This window comes from Cryptomeria japonica, chromosome 9, assembly GCF_030272615.1.
Source record: "Cryptomeria japonica chromosome 9, Sugi_1.0, whole genome shotgun sequence".
Taxonomy (NCBI): domain Eukaryota; kingdom Viridiplantae; phylum Streptophyta; class Pinopsida; order Cupressales; family Cupressaceae; genus Cryptomeria; species Cryptomeria japonica.
This window is the reverse complement of record NC_081413.1, coordinates 638,143,584-638,162,107: the sequence shown is the minus strand read 5'-3', so window position 1 is coordinate 638,162,107 and position 18,524 is coordinate 638,143,584.

Below are 18,524 nucleotides of genomic sequence, written 5' to 3'. Positions count from 1 at the left end.
ACAGCTCTTAGGGTGAGAGGCTCTCATTTGAGAGTGATCTCAAGGATCTATCCATGAGACCCTTGCTGCTTTTTTTGTGTTATTACACTTGGGGGTCATAAGGGGGAGCAAATATGGCATGCTTGCCTTGTTGGAGGTCATAAGGGTGTAGGGAATAAGGATGAATTCTGGTTATGCATTCATGGGTGCCATGAGTTGGCTGTAAGTTTTGTTTAGTAGATTTCTCCCCTAGGGTACTTGGTCCACTTCCACCCTAGTAAGCCATCACATTTTGTGATGGAGTTTTCAGCTTGGGAAAGGGTGTCTCTGTTGTGTAATTTTCTTCCCCTTTGCTTGTAACCCCATCTAGGTCTTGATTCTCCTAGCTCGGGGGTGGCTTCTGGTGAGCCTAGGCTGGGAGGTGAGCATCCCATGGTCACAGCCCTAAAATTTTACATGCAGGTTGCTTGGGAAAAATACTAGGAGTTGCAAATTTGCTTGGTTGCAGATTTTTATTTAGATACAAATTTTCTATTTAAATGCAGAAAAGCAAAAAGAAAATGTAATTTTTATGAATTGTAGCAAATTAAATATATGTGAATAAGGAGTTTTAGGTTGATTTCTTTTATTCTCTGTATAAAGATTAAGAAAGAGAAGACTGGTTAGATAATTCATCCATTTTTATATATGGGCTATTGTAACTTATTATTCTGGAAGCAATGTAATTTTTATTTAAATTTTGATGTCTATTATGTTGCTGTAGACTACATCTAAATTTGGTCTGTTAACTTGTTTATTTACTGCAATATTAAAGAAAAGGAAAAAAAATGCATTAGGTTTCATTATTTACTTGCATAGTTTAAATTACTGTTATTTTATGACTTTTCAAAAAAAAAGAGAACTAGTATTTTTACATTGCTGTAGAAAGTATGATGTATGACTGTTAAAAAAAAGAAAAATAAGACCTATTCTTAATTTTGTTAGAAGACTAAGAACAGAATGTTTAATTGTTAAAATCTCAAAACAATATAAGGGTTTTCAGCCCTATTATTTTAATATTTAATTATATATATCTATAAATATATAAGTATATATATTGAAAAATATATACTTATATATATATAAATATATATATATATATATAAACTGCTATATGTGCATACCCCTGCAACAACAAAAAAAAAGAGATATATTCTGAACTTGTGTATCCGTGTTACAAAATATATAAAAGATCACATACTGCTGTGTTAAAAATAACTCAAAATAAACTTCCTAACCCTATAGGGTATATATATATATACCCCTGCACGGGGGTATATGTATGTATTTTGGTCATGGCAGTGAATATACACACACACATATATATATATATATATATATATAAATATATGCATATAGAAATATATTTATATATATATATATATATATATACATATATATATATAATAATATACATATATATATATATTCTGTTATATTAAAAAAAAAGGAAAGCGAAATATTAAATATTAAAACCTACAAAAAAAAAACTCATTCGAAAATCGCAGGTACCGAGCCGAGCCACTGTGTGTTAACACAGTGGACGGCTCACAGCCGAGCCACTGTGTTTACACATAGTGGGCGGTGCCGAAGGGCACTGCACTGTGTGCAAACACAGTGGAGCGAGCAGTGCCCGCCACTGTGTGTATACACAGTGGGCGGCGGGTTACACCGTCCACCACTGTGTGTGCACATAGTGGGCGGCGCTGCCGCCACTATGTGTACGCACAGCGGTGCCCGGGGGAACCCTGCGCCAAACCCTCCGCTCTCCCCTCTTCGAACCCTCCGCCGTGCCCTATCCACCGTACCTGCAATCACACTAAACAATAAAAAAAAATGGTATAATAAACCCTAACCCATTTCGGGTTAGGGTATAAAATGATAAGAAAATAAAACAAAGTGTAATATATAGAAATGCAACCCTAACCCAATTTCGGGTTAGGGTTAGCATTTTAAGAATTATATATATATATATATATATGGGAGATTTAGATTGGAGTTTTAAAATTTGATTTTTAATTTTATAATTAGGGTTAGCATTTTAGGAAAAGAGGAATTCTTTATTTAAAAAGAATTTTAAATTAGGGATGGGAAATTTAAATTGGAATTTTAAACTTTGATTTTAATATATATTTGGGGTTGATTTAATAATTGAATTATTATATGTCTTTTTATTCTTTAGGGAATTAAAATTTTAATATAGTAAAATTAAAGGGGTTTAAAAATGAAGAGTTATTATAGTTGGACACACCATACATTAAATCGATTAATTTATTTAATTAATCAATAGATTTTCCTCAACTCATTTGGGCGTTAGGTTATATTGTAAATGGGGAAAATTTAAAAAGGAGAAATTGTAAATTAATTTTATGAACCATAAGCCTTGTGACCGATTTGGCCGAAATAATTAAATCATCAAAATTAAGAGGTTAGGAAAATTAGAATTGGCTTTAGCCTAATATTGGTTTTAGTGGGAAAATGGTGTTATAAAAATTTAAACCATATCGGTGGGATATAAATAATAAATTTGCGTGTGCATCAATTAATTAATAACATTATCATTATATGATTGGGAATGATTTAATACGTCAAGATATCCATTTATCCCTCGTTTCAATTTACGACAACTTAGTTAAGGTATTTGAGCTAGCTAACTAATCTGTGACACTGATTAATCCCCACCAAATAAAGTCGCTCGTTCGAGTTGGTTAATTAACCCAACCTTAGTAAACAATTTTATTTTAACCCTAGATAAGACAAATCTCTAATCAAGTTATTATAATTGTAGGATATGTTGCGAGTTCATGTTGTCAAAAAAAATTTGTTGTTCCATTTTTGTGCCCAAAAGTTGGGCATGACAATTTCTCCTTCTTCTCCTTCTCCAGTTTCTCCTTCTCTTCTTTTTTCTATTTCTCCTTCTCCTCTTTCTCCTTTTCCTATTTTTCTTTCTCCTCTTTCTCTACCTTTGCCTTCTCCATTTTTTCTTTCTCAAGTTTTTCCATTTCCGTTGTCTTTTTCACCACTCTCTCTTTCTCCATTTTCTCATGCTCTGCTTTCTCTTTGTCAGCTTTCTCTTTTGCCGCTTTCTCAACTTTTTCTTTTTTTGCTCTCTCCTCTTTAGCTTTCTCCTTCTTTGTAGTATTCCCCTCAACATCTAGTGCATCAACATCAATGGGGTCATTTTGTTCTACTATTCTTTCACCCTGACTGTTGAAGACTTCATCTAGTTTGGATTTAGATAGGTCAGGCTCTTGCTCATCCTGTCTATTTTCTTCGGATACCCTCTACATCTCGACAACTGCTTTAGACTGCTGATGGGTGTCTTTTTCCACTTCAAAGATTTTACCTCCAAGTAACTAAAGTCTTCTCTTTCGCATGAAAAATATGCCTTTGTACTGATTAAGAAGCTCAAATAATTCAAAATTAGAGGCATCTAGAAAATATTGAGCAAATATTTGCTCCCTAATATCTTGCTCCTCTTCAATGACAATGCACCATTTACTATCCAAAGAGTTATACAAAGAATTAGAAACAACATGTTTAATATCAATCGAAGACCGATCATTATCACATAAATACTTAATAAGTTCTTGCTATACCTCCTTTTTTTCAATATCACTGAGATCATCAAAATAATCTTTTAGATCATCAAGAATTTTACTTTTAATGTTCTTTATAATCATTTGATAATGTGTCATAGGCTTGTAAGAAGGAATGTGTATATTTAACAGTGCAAAGGTTGCAGTTACATTACCGGTTAGCTTGGTCTTCTTACTTGGTTGCCTTACCTTCTTTATTTCATCTTCTGACTCAGTGTCTATTGAATCCCATGCTTTGTTCTTGTTTCTCTTCTTCCTCTCAAATAACTTTGGCAGAATAGCCTCTGGTTTCTTCTTGACTGGTGACCTCTTGTTCACTTTAGGACTGGCAGCAGTTGTAACCAGTGCTGATGTCGATGGCACAAATTTCCTTTTCTTTTGCTTTGGTACTTCAGTAGAATTGACCCTCTCAGAGTAGGTACCGATCCTCTTCATCTTTGGAACAAGCGGCGAAGCAAGTAGGGTAGAGGCATACCCAGTAAGTATATCATTCACCACTTCATAGCCCATAGGCTCAACTTCATCTAGTTTAGGCTCAACCACTTCCATTATGCAATGATACACTTTGATTGTGAAACAGATATCATCTTCATACTTTTTAACCAAATCACCTGATATCCTTATTCTCTGGTTCATCTTCAATCTGAACTCATCAAAATAGTTGTTCAGAATCTCTAGACAAGTAGATCCCACTACTTGCAGACTCTCCTTGATTTTTCTAGTAACCGGTAGGTCACTTGACCATTGAATATCACCAACTCTTGGAAAATACCCTTGAAAGTAGAAAAACAACCCGACAAGTAGTTGACTGAACTTGAACCTTAGTGTCTTGTCCTCTTTGATGGATTTCAAATTCTCCATGAGTTGTTTTTGCATGCAGGTACACAAGTAATACTCTACATCTTCCTTGATCATTCAATAAGCGACACGCATCGCAGCTGTAGGAACATAATTCATCCTGCTAGCATAGGATACTCTATACCCAATCACCATGCACACATACTTCACCAAGTCATCTCTTATGGTGTTTACAGTCATTACCCACTACCTCTGGTCGCTCACAGAATAGGTGAACTCTGTCACTTTGAATTTTGTGATCTTGTGAAGAACATGAACTTCTTTGATATTGCAAAAATTGGTCATAGTGTGGATTGCCTCTGATGTGATATCATGGTTTCACTCAAGATACATCTTGTCACCATGAACCCTACTAAAAATAATCCTAATGTGATCTTCTGTGAATTCCTTGAGAAAATATACTGCATTGCGGAGTTTCTTCTTCTCGATCATGTTGTACTCTGGTTTAATCTTCTTATCATCTCCATAGAAAAAATGCAACTGGGAGTGAATCATTAGAGACCCTAGGTCTTCCATTCTGCAATCAATATAACTAGAAACATCCCCTTTGACAATGACTCTGGCAGGAATTTGAGATAGGGAATTGTATTTCAACTTCTTCCTAAGAAACTCAGATGACTCCTCAGGCTCGGTAGAACTAGAAGGGATTTTGGATGTAGAAGCCATATCTAAATAATTCCGAATGACAAGTGTTTCGATGAAAAATACCTTTTCACTTCAAACTAGGGTTCGTCAATGTCGAGCACAACACACTTCTCCAGTAGTTTGCTTTACCAATCTGACCTCCACTCTGAATAACTGCTAGGTCTTGCACAAGATTTCTTTCTTGATATCTTCGAATGCAAGATTGATCGCTTTTGTTGCTCTGCTCAAGTTCGAAAATTCTTCTTTGAAAATAGGTAAGTAAAAATGACTACAAGTGTCGCCTTTATACATGCTTCTACGTACCATAATAAATGCATCACCATTAGGGCACATACCCTAATTCTACTGTTTACCACTTCATTTCTTCTGTCAATCGATAGGTAACCAATACCAATAAAGGAACTTTTACCGATATACTTTGGGGATTCAAAACATTGTTACTGATATGTTCCCCCTAAGATTTTCGAAGCTCAATTTGCCAATTGAGGGGTCTCCACATTGGGTGCAAAAACTGGTACATCTTGTGGTTTCTCTTCAGATTTCTTTTTCCAAGTTTTATCCATATCCGCCTAAATGGTTTCAACATCTGTCTTTCCTTCTGGGTCGATCGATATGTCTCCTGATGGATTCTTTCTCTATCTACATGCTTTGGTAATATGTTTAGTTGTGATTGTCATTAATGGACACACACTTATTTGATGTATGAGTTATTCTCAACCGGTAGTTGTTCAAACCGGTATTGTATGTCAATGTATGCATAGTCATTGTTTGTAGAAGACTATCGATGTTTGCAGAAGGAGCTTATCGGTCAAAGCATGACCAAGGCCTTCAAATAAGTGTGTGTCCATCAATGACAATCACAACTAAACATCATCAAAATGGCAACACACACACACACACATATACATATACATATACATATACATATACATATACATATACATATACATATACATATACATATATATGTATATGTATATGTACATATACATATACATATACATATACATATATATGTATATGTATATGTACATATACATACATATATATATATATATATATGTACATTATATGTACATATACATATACATATACATATATATGTATATGTATATGTATATGTACATATACATATATATGTATATGTATATGTATATGTACATATACATACATATATATATATATATGTACATAGACACATACATATATATATATACATACATATATATATATATGTATATATATATATACATATATATATATATGTATGTATATATATGTATGTATATATATATATACATACATATATACATACATACATATATGTGTTAGGAATTCAGAAATCATCAAAGCAATGCCAATATTAGCCTAGTTCAATCACGAAAACTCAATTGCAATGACCAATCCTAAAAGCACTCAATAAAGACATGAAAACAAGACATCAATTCAAATGCAAACCATTGCAAACTTGAATGTCTCCTTCATGTGGCTCCATTGTCCTTCTTTCTCCTTCAAATAGCTTTGTTTGTGGATCTCACCTACTAGTGCATAAGCATGATGTGAAAGCAAGTAGACAAGACGATAGCACAAGAATACTAGAAGCGCGATTGATTCGACGAGGGACCTTGATTGAAGAAATTCATCCAATTTATAGACAAATTGGAGAAAAGACAAGATTAGCATGAATTTGATTCGAATGGAAATTGCAAATCAAGAATGACAAATATGACAAAATTATGACAAATTTGCACTTTCTATGCACAATTGATTGATTGATAATTTTGACAAAATTATGACAAATTTCTATGTCAAAATTGATTGATTGACAATTATGACAAATTTGCTATGTCATTCAAATGAAATTAGGAGAAATATAGGAGAAAATTGAAATTAGATGAATTAGAAATTAGGAAATTAGAAAATTGATGAAATTAGGAATTAAGAAATTTAGAAAATGAGGAAATTAGGAATTAAGTGAATTAATTAACAATTTTTCATTTATTAATTAATTCACAAAGAGGGAAGAATTAGTTAGCCAATTAAATAAACATTTAATTGTGACAAGAGGACCTAGGATAAATAAACTATTTAACCTAGAGGGAGAAAGGACAAACAAGGTTAAATGAATAAATCATGAAACCCTAGAAGATGAATTAGAAAATGCAAGAATGACAATTAGGTCTTGACAAAGGATAATTGATATCGATTCGATTTGATTCTGACTTGATAAAAGACCAATGCTGATAAATGATTTGGTTGATAAATGCACCAATTGATGAGGAACAATGACTAATTGATCCAAATTGACATGATTGAGAAAGACAACGATCGATGACAAATCGATCGCAAAATGACAAAATTGACAAGAAGACAAGGATCGATGACAAAATAAATTGCAAAATGACAAGATTGAAAATGACAACGATCGATGACAAATCGATCGCATGATGATAAGATTGAAAATGACAACGATCGATGACAAATTGATCGCATGATGATAAGATCAAAAATGACAATGATCGATGACAAATCGATTGCAAGATGACAAGATTGACCAGAGGACAAGGATCAATGACGAATCGATCACATGATGATAAGATTGAAAATGACAACGATCGATGACAAATCGATCACAAGATGACAAGATTGATAAGAGGACAAAACCCTAATTAGGATTGATGATGTCCAAAATGAAATTGAATTGACGATGTCAAAATATGACAAATGAGAACACACATTGATGTGATAGGATAAGATTGATCAAAATCATGACTGAAGATTGTTGTCGACAAGACCAAATTCGAAAGCAAGATGAATGAAGAATGTAGAAGAAGGACTCGATGCTTGCAAATGATAAAAACCAAGTGTGCGACATAGGAGAAATGTTAATGCGACACAAAAACCCTAAAATAAGGCAATGCATCAATGTTAAAATACGACTCCGCAAGCGTTGACCAGTTTTAGATGTCTACATTTTGCCCCTCTTTGAGACAATGCAATATTAAGCGTTGTTTCAAAGAAAAATAATGAAAATGCCCCAGACAATGACAATGACATATGGATGCCCTCTCAAGGAATTGGCCGGTAACATCCAAAAAAAAGGCCAATTGATCGATAAGAATGATAGAACATGATAGGAGCAAACAGACTGAAAATCAGAGATCAGATGCATGAATGACAAGCAAAGGAAGATGCAAAAGACCGTGACCAACATAGGATGGAAAGAGTGTACGTCCATCTATGGACTGACAAAGATCTATAAATGAGACAAAGAGAGTGAAAATTGCTCATTTGCACTAGCCAAAGAGGAGAATTTGTTGCTCTGGAAAAGGACACTTGCAGAGAGATGGCAAACATTCCAATGGCAGATCACCTCGGAGAACATGTATGCACCTACAGACGACCGGACGACACAAGAGTAGCAGTATGTGTCTCAAAAACCTATATTGTCAATTTCATAAATTTGACTTGCTTGCGAGACATTGCGGGGCCCATAAGGAATGCAAAAACTAACTTCTGCGCTTGTGTGAGCGCATCCTGCACTTGTGTAGGGTATCTTGTGCTTGTGTAGGGTACACAGGCGCAAGTTGTTGCTACACAGGCATAGGACATATCACACAGGCGTAGTTGTGCACTGAGATCCCCAATTTGATCAAAAACAGCATGTGAACGATCCCGAAAAGGGGGATAAGAATACAATAGGTCAAAATAGATTAGAAACACCCTAATTTGTGGATGAACAATGAAATGCAGCCCATAGGAGGAAACCCTAAAACTAACAAAGTGTGGCCCAATTGTGATGCAGAGTCGACAGTATCCATTGATCACGCGGGAGAACCGACCAGACTGCTTCATGTTACGACATAGACTTAGGAGCATAGACAAAGATACATTAGTAGGACTTGGGATATACTATATCACATTCATGCCCGAGATTAGGGCAAACATAGGACTACTGACTGCATTGGCAGAGCGATGGCATTCAAAGACTTCCTCATTCCATCTGGCGACTGGAGAGGCGATTGTGACACTGGAGGATGTATTGCGTATCCTCCGCATTCTGATTCATGGAGAGATGATAGAATATGACCCAGTGACAGGGAGAGATGCTTTGTGCAGATTATTTGAGTGCGACGTAGATGATCTGGATATCGTAGAGATGAAGATTGGCTGGGAGACCATGGTATCAGAGTACGATCGGTGATATGTAGTGATAGTAGTGGTGATAGCATGCCTACTAGTAGGGGACAAATGAGGACATGGATTCCCTATTTGATGGAGAAGAGTGCTAGAGCGGATGGTGATAGAGGGTACGGTGTATGCATGGGGACCATGTGTAGTGGCTATGCTATATTTTTGGTTGCATCAGATAGCATATCAAGGAGTGCAGACTTTGAGCTATGAAGTCACATTGCTACAGGTATGGGCATTTGAGCACATAGCCATATGTCAACCGATTGTAGAGAGATAGGTATTACCACACCGACCATATGTGTACTGTTATGAGGGAGCACTGAGACAGGGTCCGTTTGGATACATACTGTATTGGTGACATGAGTTAGACAGATTGAGAGAGTTCACATGGAGACCATATCTTGATTGCCCTAGATGGTCAGATGATAGTGATGAGCTACCATATTGTAGATAGGAGAGATACCTGATTGGGTGACTAGTGAATCAATAGAGAGTGATTGAGATGTACCTGCCAGAGAGAGTTAGACGATAGTTTGGAGAGAGGCAGGATGTACCCAGAGAGATTGCACACTTTTCCCGATCTCATAGAGAGATGAGTCAGTGGGGGAGGATGATTCAGCCACACATAGCATATGCTAACTTCACATAGCTACAGCAGAGAAAATGGGATTGGAGATCAGATGTGGTGGACGTAGGGATGACAGAGGAGTATGAGCAATGGTTTGCACGACGACAGCCAGTGCCATTGACAGATCCTGATATTCTGATACCAAGGAGACAGGAGGACTTCCCACTCACAAGAGAGGAGGAGGGAGATGATGAGGACAAGGAGGATGAGGGTGGTGATGAGGATGAGGGGGATGACAAGGACAGAGATGATGAGGGGGATGACGATTATGAGCCAGATTCAGCTGAGTAGGAGTCATTGCAGGATATACCCATAGAGCTGGAGACAGTTAGGATAGAGGAGATGGAGATGTGCAGGGCTACCATAGCAAGTCAGCATGATCATATTGCGACATTAGAGAGACAGAATGCCATCTTGAGGACAGAGCATGATCAATTTAGAGCAAAGATAGCCAGATTGAAAGCGGCTCGAGATACAGCAATAGCACAGGCACAACGAGAAGAACAGAGAGTCACTAAGTATATTGGGTCGATTAGGGATGCCAGTGCATGGGAGATGGCACAGATGTTGGTAGAGACCGGAGAGGAGATACACCATTGGAGGACACTATATGAGAGTGTAGTTCCACTAGAGCAGAGAGCAGCTTCATATCAGGCATGATCGAGGATAGAGAGTAGGGCACACTCTCGGAGGTCAGTGAGCAGCATGGGGGTGAGTGGACCTATGAGACCACCACAGCCAGGACCTTGGATAGGAGGGACATCATCCTTAAGACATGGCAGAGATGAGGAGGACAAAGGGAGCACCCAGTGATAGAGGCACGTGCTCCTTATGATAGAGAGTTGACATTATGTAGCGTGACATTATGTAGTCAGCTTGCGGGCCATACTGAGGATAGACAGTCCAATTTTGTACAACGATATTATTTGGATATATGATATGATATGTATCGATATGATGGGATGCAATGTGTTATGACTTATAGTTATTTTCCATGTATGGATGGCGTATGTACTGTTTATTGTGGAACATGTATGGATACATTTTGATGTGTTTTTGATGTATTTGTAATATGAAATGGATAAAATGCTTGATATGATGCTTGATGTAATGCAAATGTACTAACCAAATGGATGCAGGATGCAGCATATGTGCATTTGGGGAAATTGGAGCACTAGACCGAACTGACGAAAGAAATGTTAGTAAGAAGAAATGAGACAGAGGACAGTTAGAGACGAAGAAAAAACTTGCTTTCAGTAATGCACTTTGTAGGTGAGAACCTTTATTTAATGTAGCAAAACGGATGTGTAGCATCATGGCATTGAAGGCCAGAGCTGAAATGCAACCCTTTTTGCAAAAGACAGACACTTTGCACATAAGGAATGAGTGAGGCATCCTAGGGTGCATACATCAAGGGTCAAGGTATGTGCGGCGTTCACAAAGTGAACGTACTTATCACAGACACCTAATGATATAGTTGCCCCAGTTTGTGACAAACATTCCACAAACAGCAATCACAACAAAAAAGAAAGGGACCATGAACCATCCTGGTCACTCTAAATCACTCAGTGACATCATCAAGCAACATAGGAACATGATCAAAGATAAATCAATAAATGATAAGACTCACTAATTCCAACAAGTCAAACAAAAATCTTGATCTTCATTGTCAAAAGTTGAAAGTGTTGATAGGACGATCATGCTGTCTAGTTTCAAGACATGCGGTACCCCGTCTAAGACAGGACACAGTCTAGTTTTGAGCATACCACACCCTGTATAAGACCCATGATAGTGTGCCAAGGACGAACGATATTAATGTTGATGTTCGATTGATAAGACAATTTTGATCAGTTTGAATGTCTGGTTTGATGGAAAAAGTTCATCTGTTAACGCATGATTTCATTAAAGCACAATGTGTGATTGTGTGTCATTGGAGGGATGCTCAGTGATCTGTCTATGCACAAAGGGGATATTGTTTTGTTTTGCTTTTTGAATTTTTACAATTTTTTTGTGTTCATTTTTTTCAGGACTTTATTTGACTTTTTAGGGATTTATTTCAGGACATTTTTTTTATTTTTATGATTTTTTCAGGACATTTTTCAAATTTTTATGATTTTTTCAGGACATTTTTCAATTTTTTATGATTTTTTAAGGACATTTTTCAATTTTGTATTTTTTTTTTAGGACATTTTTCAATTTTTTTGGATTTTTTCAGGACATTTTTCAATTTTTTTGGATTATTTCAAGACATTTTTCAATTTTTCTGGATTTATTTGGGACATTTTGAATTTAAAAGTTCCAGTGATTGATCAGGACAAGGGGAACACACCAATGCACATCTGAAAGACATATATAGAGGCCAGGACCGAAACACATGCACAAGAAACGGAGTATGCAAGACAATGATGTTGACCAATTACAGGCCTGAAACAGAACATTGGGTCAGGACAAAGATAGACCTGATAAACCTGCAGAGAGACAGCATAGCTAGACGTCGTGACAGATGACGGAGCAATGATCTCGTTACACATGGCGCCTGATTGCCAGGTTTTCACCATGGTACTTGCCCAAAGTGCTTGTTTACTAGGTTTTCACTAGAGGGCAAATCATTTTTCTTTACTTTTTTGTTCTTTTCCTTTGTTTTTCACTTTTTTTTTTTTTTTTTGTATTTTTTTTGCTTTTTTGATTTTTTTGTATTTTTTGCTTTTTTGATTTTTTTTGTATTTTTTTGCTTTTTTGATTTTTTTTGTATTTTTTCAGGATCATTCTTGAAGAAGTGCTGATAGAAAATTATGCCCAGTACTTGTGAAGGTGCATGCTATTTATAGGATCAGACAAAGGTTCACCTTCTGGGATGGCAAGCTGATATGCCCCTGAGCCGTAGGCTGCAGCCACTATGAAAGGCCCAACCCAATTAGGTTCAAACTTGCCTTTGATGATGTCAGTAGATTATACATTCTTGGGGTTTGCCTTTAAAACCAGATCTCCCACTTTGAAGTGTCGCCCTTTGACCTTCTTATTATAAGATCGACGGAGATGGTTTTGATATGCTTGCAAATGTGTCAGGGCTGTCTGACATTTCTCATCTAACATCTCAAGCTAATGCAAACGAGAGACTCTGTGCATCTCATCATCAATCAGATGTTGCAAGGAAACACGCAAAGAAGGAATCTCCACTTCCAAGGGTAAAATGGCTTCCGCACCATACACCAAGGAATAAGGTGTTGCGCCAGTAGGTGTGCGAATAGAAGTGCGATAAGCACATAGTGCTGGATTCAACTGGACATGCCAATCTCGACCAACGTCATTGACAACCTTTTTTAGGATCTTGATAATGGTTTTATTTGATGCTTCGGCTTGACCATTACCCTGTGGATAGTATGGACTAGAGAAATGGTGTTGGATATGAAACTTTTCACAGAGTTCCTTGACATCTTTATTCTTGAAGGGACAACCTTATCTATGACTATGGCAAGGGGAACCCCATATCTGCATCTAATATAATTCAATAGGAATTTTGAAATTTGCACACCAGTGATATAGGTCATGGGGATAGCCTCGATCCATTTTGTAAAATACTCTGTGGCTATAATGATAAACTTGTGTCCATTTGTAGATGTCGGGTGAATCTTGCCAATAAGATCCAATCCCCATTAAGAAAAGGGCCATGGAGATATGATAGAATGAATCTCTTGGGCTGGTGCATGAATGTAATTTACATGGATCTGGCATTTGTAGCACTTCTTAACAAAATCATGAAAATATTTTTCTAGAGTGGGCCAATAATACCCAGCACGAATCAAATTTTTGGCTAAGCTCAGACCATTGAAATGGCCCCCACATATACCATCGTGAACCTCATGTAAAGCCGTTTGTGCTTCATCAGAATCCAAACACTTGAGGAGGGTATGGTCAAAGGAACGATGATAAAGGGTATCAACAATGATGACATATTTGGCTATCTGTCGGATGAAGGCTCTGCATTGGTTAGTGGAAAGGTTAGGTGGTAAAGTTTGGGATTTCAAATATTGATATACATCATTGTACCACGGGGAGTTAGGGCCAACAAGAACGCACATCACATCTACTGTCGGAATGTCAAAAGAAGGGACAAGCAACTGTTCGACCAAAAATTCACATTTGTCCATATTGTGGGCCATATTTAACATGGAAGCAATTGTAGCCATCGCATCTGCCGACTTGTTTTGCATTCTTAGAACTTGGTTAAAATGGATAGCCATAAATTTTGTCTTGAAGAACTCTACCATATGCTTGTAGGGAATAAGCTTTTCATCTTTTGTTTCGTAGTCATCATTCACTTGATGGATGACTAACTGAGAATCTCCATAGACTTGTAAATATGTGATGTTCCAGTGGACCGCTACTCGGAGTCCTGTGACCAGTGCTTCATTCTCTGCAATGTTATTGGTACAATGAAAATTTATTCTGTAGGACTTGGGAATAGCATCACCTTGAGGGGTGACAAACAATATGCCTGCTCCGGATCTGAACTTGGTATGGGACCCATGAAAGTATAGCTTCCATTCATTAGAAGATGTAAGAGCAAAGACTGACTCATTCGGAAAATCTGTCAACATGGGATGATCATCATAAATAGGAGCCTCTACAAGTTGATCCGCTATGACTTGTCCTTTTATTGCCTTTCGCTCCATGTACTCAATATCAAATTCACTAAGGATCATAACCCACTTTGCCAGGTGACCCGTCAAAGCTTCTCTGCTAAGCAAGTATTTCAAGGGATCAATTTTTGCAACCAGCAATGTTTGGTGATTTAACATATAGTGTCGAAGTTTCTATGTTGCAAAGACTACTGCTAAGCATGCTCGTTCAATAGTTGAATAATTCAACTCATAGCCTACTAGTGTCTGGCTGATATAATAAATAGCTCACTCTTTGTCGTTCTCATCCTGTTGGGTGAAGAGAACTCCTAGTGTTGTTTCAGTTGCAGAAATATACAATATAAATGGCTTTCCTTCTATAGGAGGCATTAGAATAGGTGGCGATAGCAAATAGTCCTTAAGAGCTTGAAATGCCGATTGACATTGCTCAGTCCATTTAGAAGTGACTCCTTTATGCAATAAATGCTAGAATGGATGACATTTATCTGCCAATTGAGCTATAAAGCAGCGGATTGACTGTAGCTTTCCTTATAGACTTCTTAGTTGACGGAGATTGGAAGGAGGAGGCATATCCATTATTGCTTTAACCTTGGCAGGGTCGACTTCAATGCCTCTGTGAGAAACAATGTACCCTAGTAATTTGCTGGATGTGACACCAAAGACACACTTCTTTGGATTGAGTATGAGCTTGTAGGCCTCCATTCGGTCAAAGATTGGGCCCAAGATGGCTAGATGACTATCTCTTGTGATAGATTTGCATAATAAGTCATCAACATAGTCTTCCATCAGAGTATGCATGAAATCATGGAAAATTGTTGTCATCACTCTTTGATATGTTGCGCCGACATTTTTAAGACCAAAGGGCATCACATTCCAATAGTAGGTACCCCAAGCACATGTGAATACAGTCTTATGTTGATCTTCAGGAGCAATGCAAATTTGGTTATAGCCAGAGAAACCATCCATCAATGAGAGCATCTCATATCCAGCAGTCATGTCAACTATGATGTCTATATTTGGCAGTGGAAAGTCATCTTTAGGGCATGCTTTATTGAGATCCCTAAAATCTGTACAGATTCTAATGCCCCAAGTTACTTTGCTAACTGGTACCAAATTTGAAATCCAGTCTGCATAATCAATGGGTTTGATAAAGCCCACATCTAGTAATTTTTTCAGTTCTACCTTAACCAAGAGAGCCACCTAGGGATGCATCTTTCTAAGCTTCTGTTTGATAGGCTTGGCATCGGCTTTTAATGGCAAGTGATGAAGGACTAATTCTGGATCAAGTCCAAGCATATCTGCATAGGACCATGCAAAGCTGATCTTTTTCTCAAGAAAGAAATTGACAAAATCTATCTTTTCCTGTTTTGATAAAGAAGCAGCGAAATGAATGACCTTAGGGTTGTCAAGTGTACCCAAATTGATTTCTTTGGTCATTTCCACAAGCAATGTTGATTTATCCTGACTTGATAGGGGTATGTCAACTCTTCCACCTTTGGGTGCCTCAGAGAGGTTTTCACCCACAGGTACGTCTTTTATTTTTACTTTTTCATGATCAGAGAGTGCCCTACGGTTTTCACTCAAAGACCTATTCTTTTGATTTTTTACTTTTTCTTTTCTTTTCTCATTTTGATGACTGGAAGATGGAGTTGACTCCCCAAAATATGTTGTAGAATCTAAATCAATAGCAAATCCTACCTTATGATCACCTTGTGGTATGCCTTCTCGGAGTCCTAGAAATTCAGCAATTGCTTCTTCATTTTGAAAACAATCCAATGTGAGTGGTTCTTGTTGGTCATGTTGGATAAGTTGGGGATAAACGAGGGGCATCTCATCATCGGTTTTAAGGAGAGGGAGGACTGGGATGGTAAAGATGTAAACATCCGTAGTATCACTGTCTGAACTACTTGTATCTGATTCAGAGCTTGGGTCCCAGAATGACTCTATCCAAGCATTAGGACATGTTTTAGGAGGGGGAGTTATTTCATGTTTGTCTTCCATAAGCAAATCATTAGGGTCAAGGAAAACATTGTCAAGGGCATAGGAGCTAGAAGAAAAAGAACTCCACTCCCATTCATTGGAATTAGTTTTGGGTCGGGTATCCTCATGTGTTATTTCATCATCAGAGTCACACCCCTTTCCACACGTGGTCACTTTGGTAGATGAGGATCCAATTCGCAATGGTACAAAACCTAACCTTAAATTTGGAGGTCGCATCTTGGGTATAACAGGTTCTAGCCTTCCATTCTTGTCTGGGCCTAAGCCACTGCAACCATCATATCCTTTCTTCTGTAGCGTAGTAAATCCTTTGCCATACCATTCCACCGGCAACCTGACAGGTGGGGTCTCAGTTGGATCTTTATAAAGCCAATCTATGATGCCGTCATATAAAGTTTCTTTGTCAAGTTCACCCCATCTTGTAAATGTAGTAGGAGGCTGATATTGAATAACTACCTTAGGTTCCTTTTGCAACAAATGTGGTTTGCCATATGATTTTGGAGATATTGGTAAATTATCGATGAGGAATGTTTGATCCGTTGAATACTCTCCACATCCTTGGTCCTGTATCTTCAATTTTCCTTTGACAACATCTAAAAATTCATTAGGATCCACATAACTATGTGAGTGGGCCTCTCTATTGACTGAGACTTGCTGCTGAGGGGAATCCCTTAGAGTAGCACAAAATTGAAATGGATTAGGATCTCCTGGAATTGTTATCTCAGTTCCATTATAAGGATATTTTAAACATTTATGATAAGTGGATGGAACTGCTTTCATTGCATGGATCCATGGACGGCCAAGAATCATATTGTAAGGGAGATCAAGGTCTAAGACTTGCAAGAAAGTGTTTTCTGTCACTAGACCAACTCTGATAGGCAATGTAATTATCCCTTTAGATGGGCGCTCAACATCATCATATGCTTTTATTGTTATTCTTCTGGAAGCATCAATGTCATTTTTTGTATAACCAAGGCCAATGACCACTCTCAAGGTACAAATATTAAGACCCGCTCCGCCATCTATCAAGACTCGTCAGATTTTGCAATTATGGACAAAGATTTCAAGATGTAAAGGATCATTATGATGGAGCTTATCAGGTGAGATATCATTATCAGAAAATGCAACATTTTGGGAAACAGCTAGATGTCCAATTCGGGCTTGAAACTGGTCAACATCAATGTCTGTCGGGATAGTGGACTCAATTAAAGCTTTATCTAGGATTGCGAGATGCATGGGGGACATTTTCAACAACTCAAGGATTGATATTTGTGCAGGTGTCTTTCCTAGATGATCTAGGAGATTATACTGACTCATAGGAGTTGATTTGGGAGGAACTGCAGGAGCTCCTTTCAGAACTATTTTGGATCGACGAGTGGTGACTGCGCAAGAAGGATCTTGTCCCTTTATTCTTAGGGTGGAAACATACTCATTTGATGCGCGAAAAAAATTGATGACATTGTTATAACCAATGTTTGCATAATTTGAATTTGTTGTTTGGGTAGAGTTTGAAGAGGATGCTTTACCCTTGTCATGATCAAGCAAAGGAGTTTTCAAAATTGTATGATTAGTGTTAGAGGTCGCATTGGGTGGATCTACCTCAATTACTCCTTGCTCTAACAAGTCTTGAATCATATGTTTCAATTGAAAACATGATGCAGTTTTATGCCCTTTTGACCGATGGTATTCACAATAGGCATTATCATTCCACCAATGTGGCTTTACCACTGGTTCTGCCTTGATATCTGGTAACTTGATAAATTTTGCTTGTATTAATTGTTTCATTACTGACTCAATAGGCTCTCCCAATGGTGTAAACTATCGAGGAGGTCCATCCCTTGACCGAAAAGGTTTGTGTTGCTGGTTTTGTTGCTGGCCTTGTTGTTGATTATATTGTTGAGTGTATTGTTGAGTATATTGTTGGTATTGTGGCTATTGAGTAAC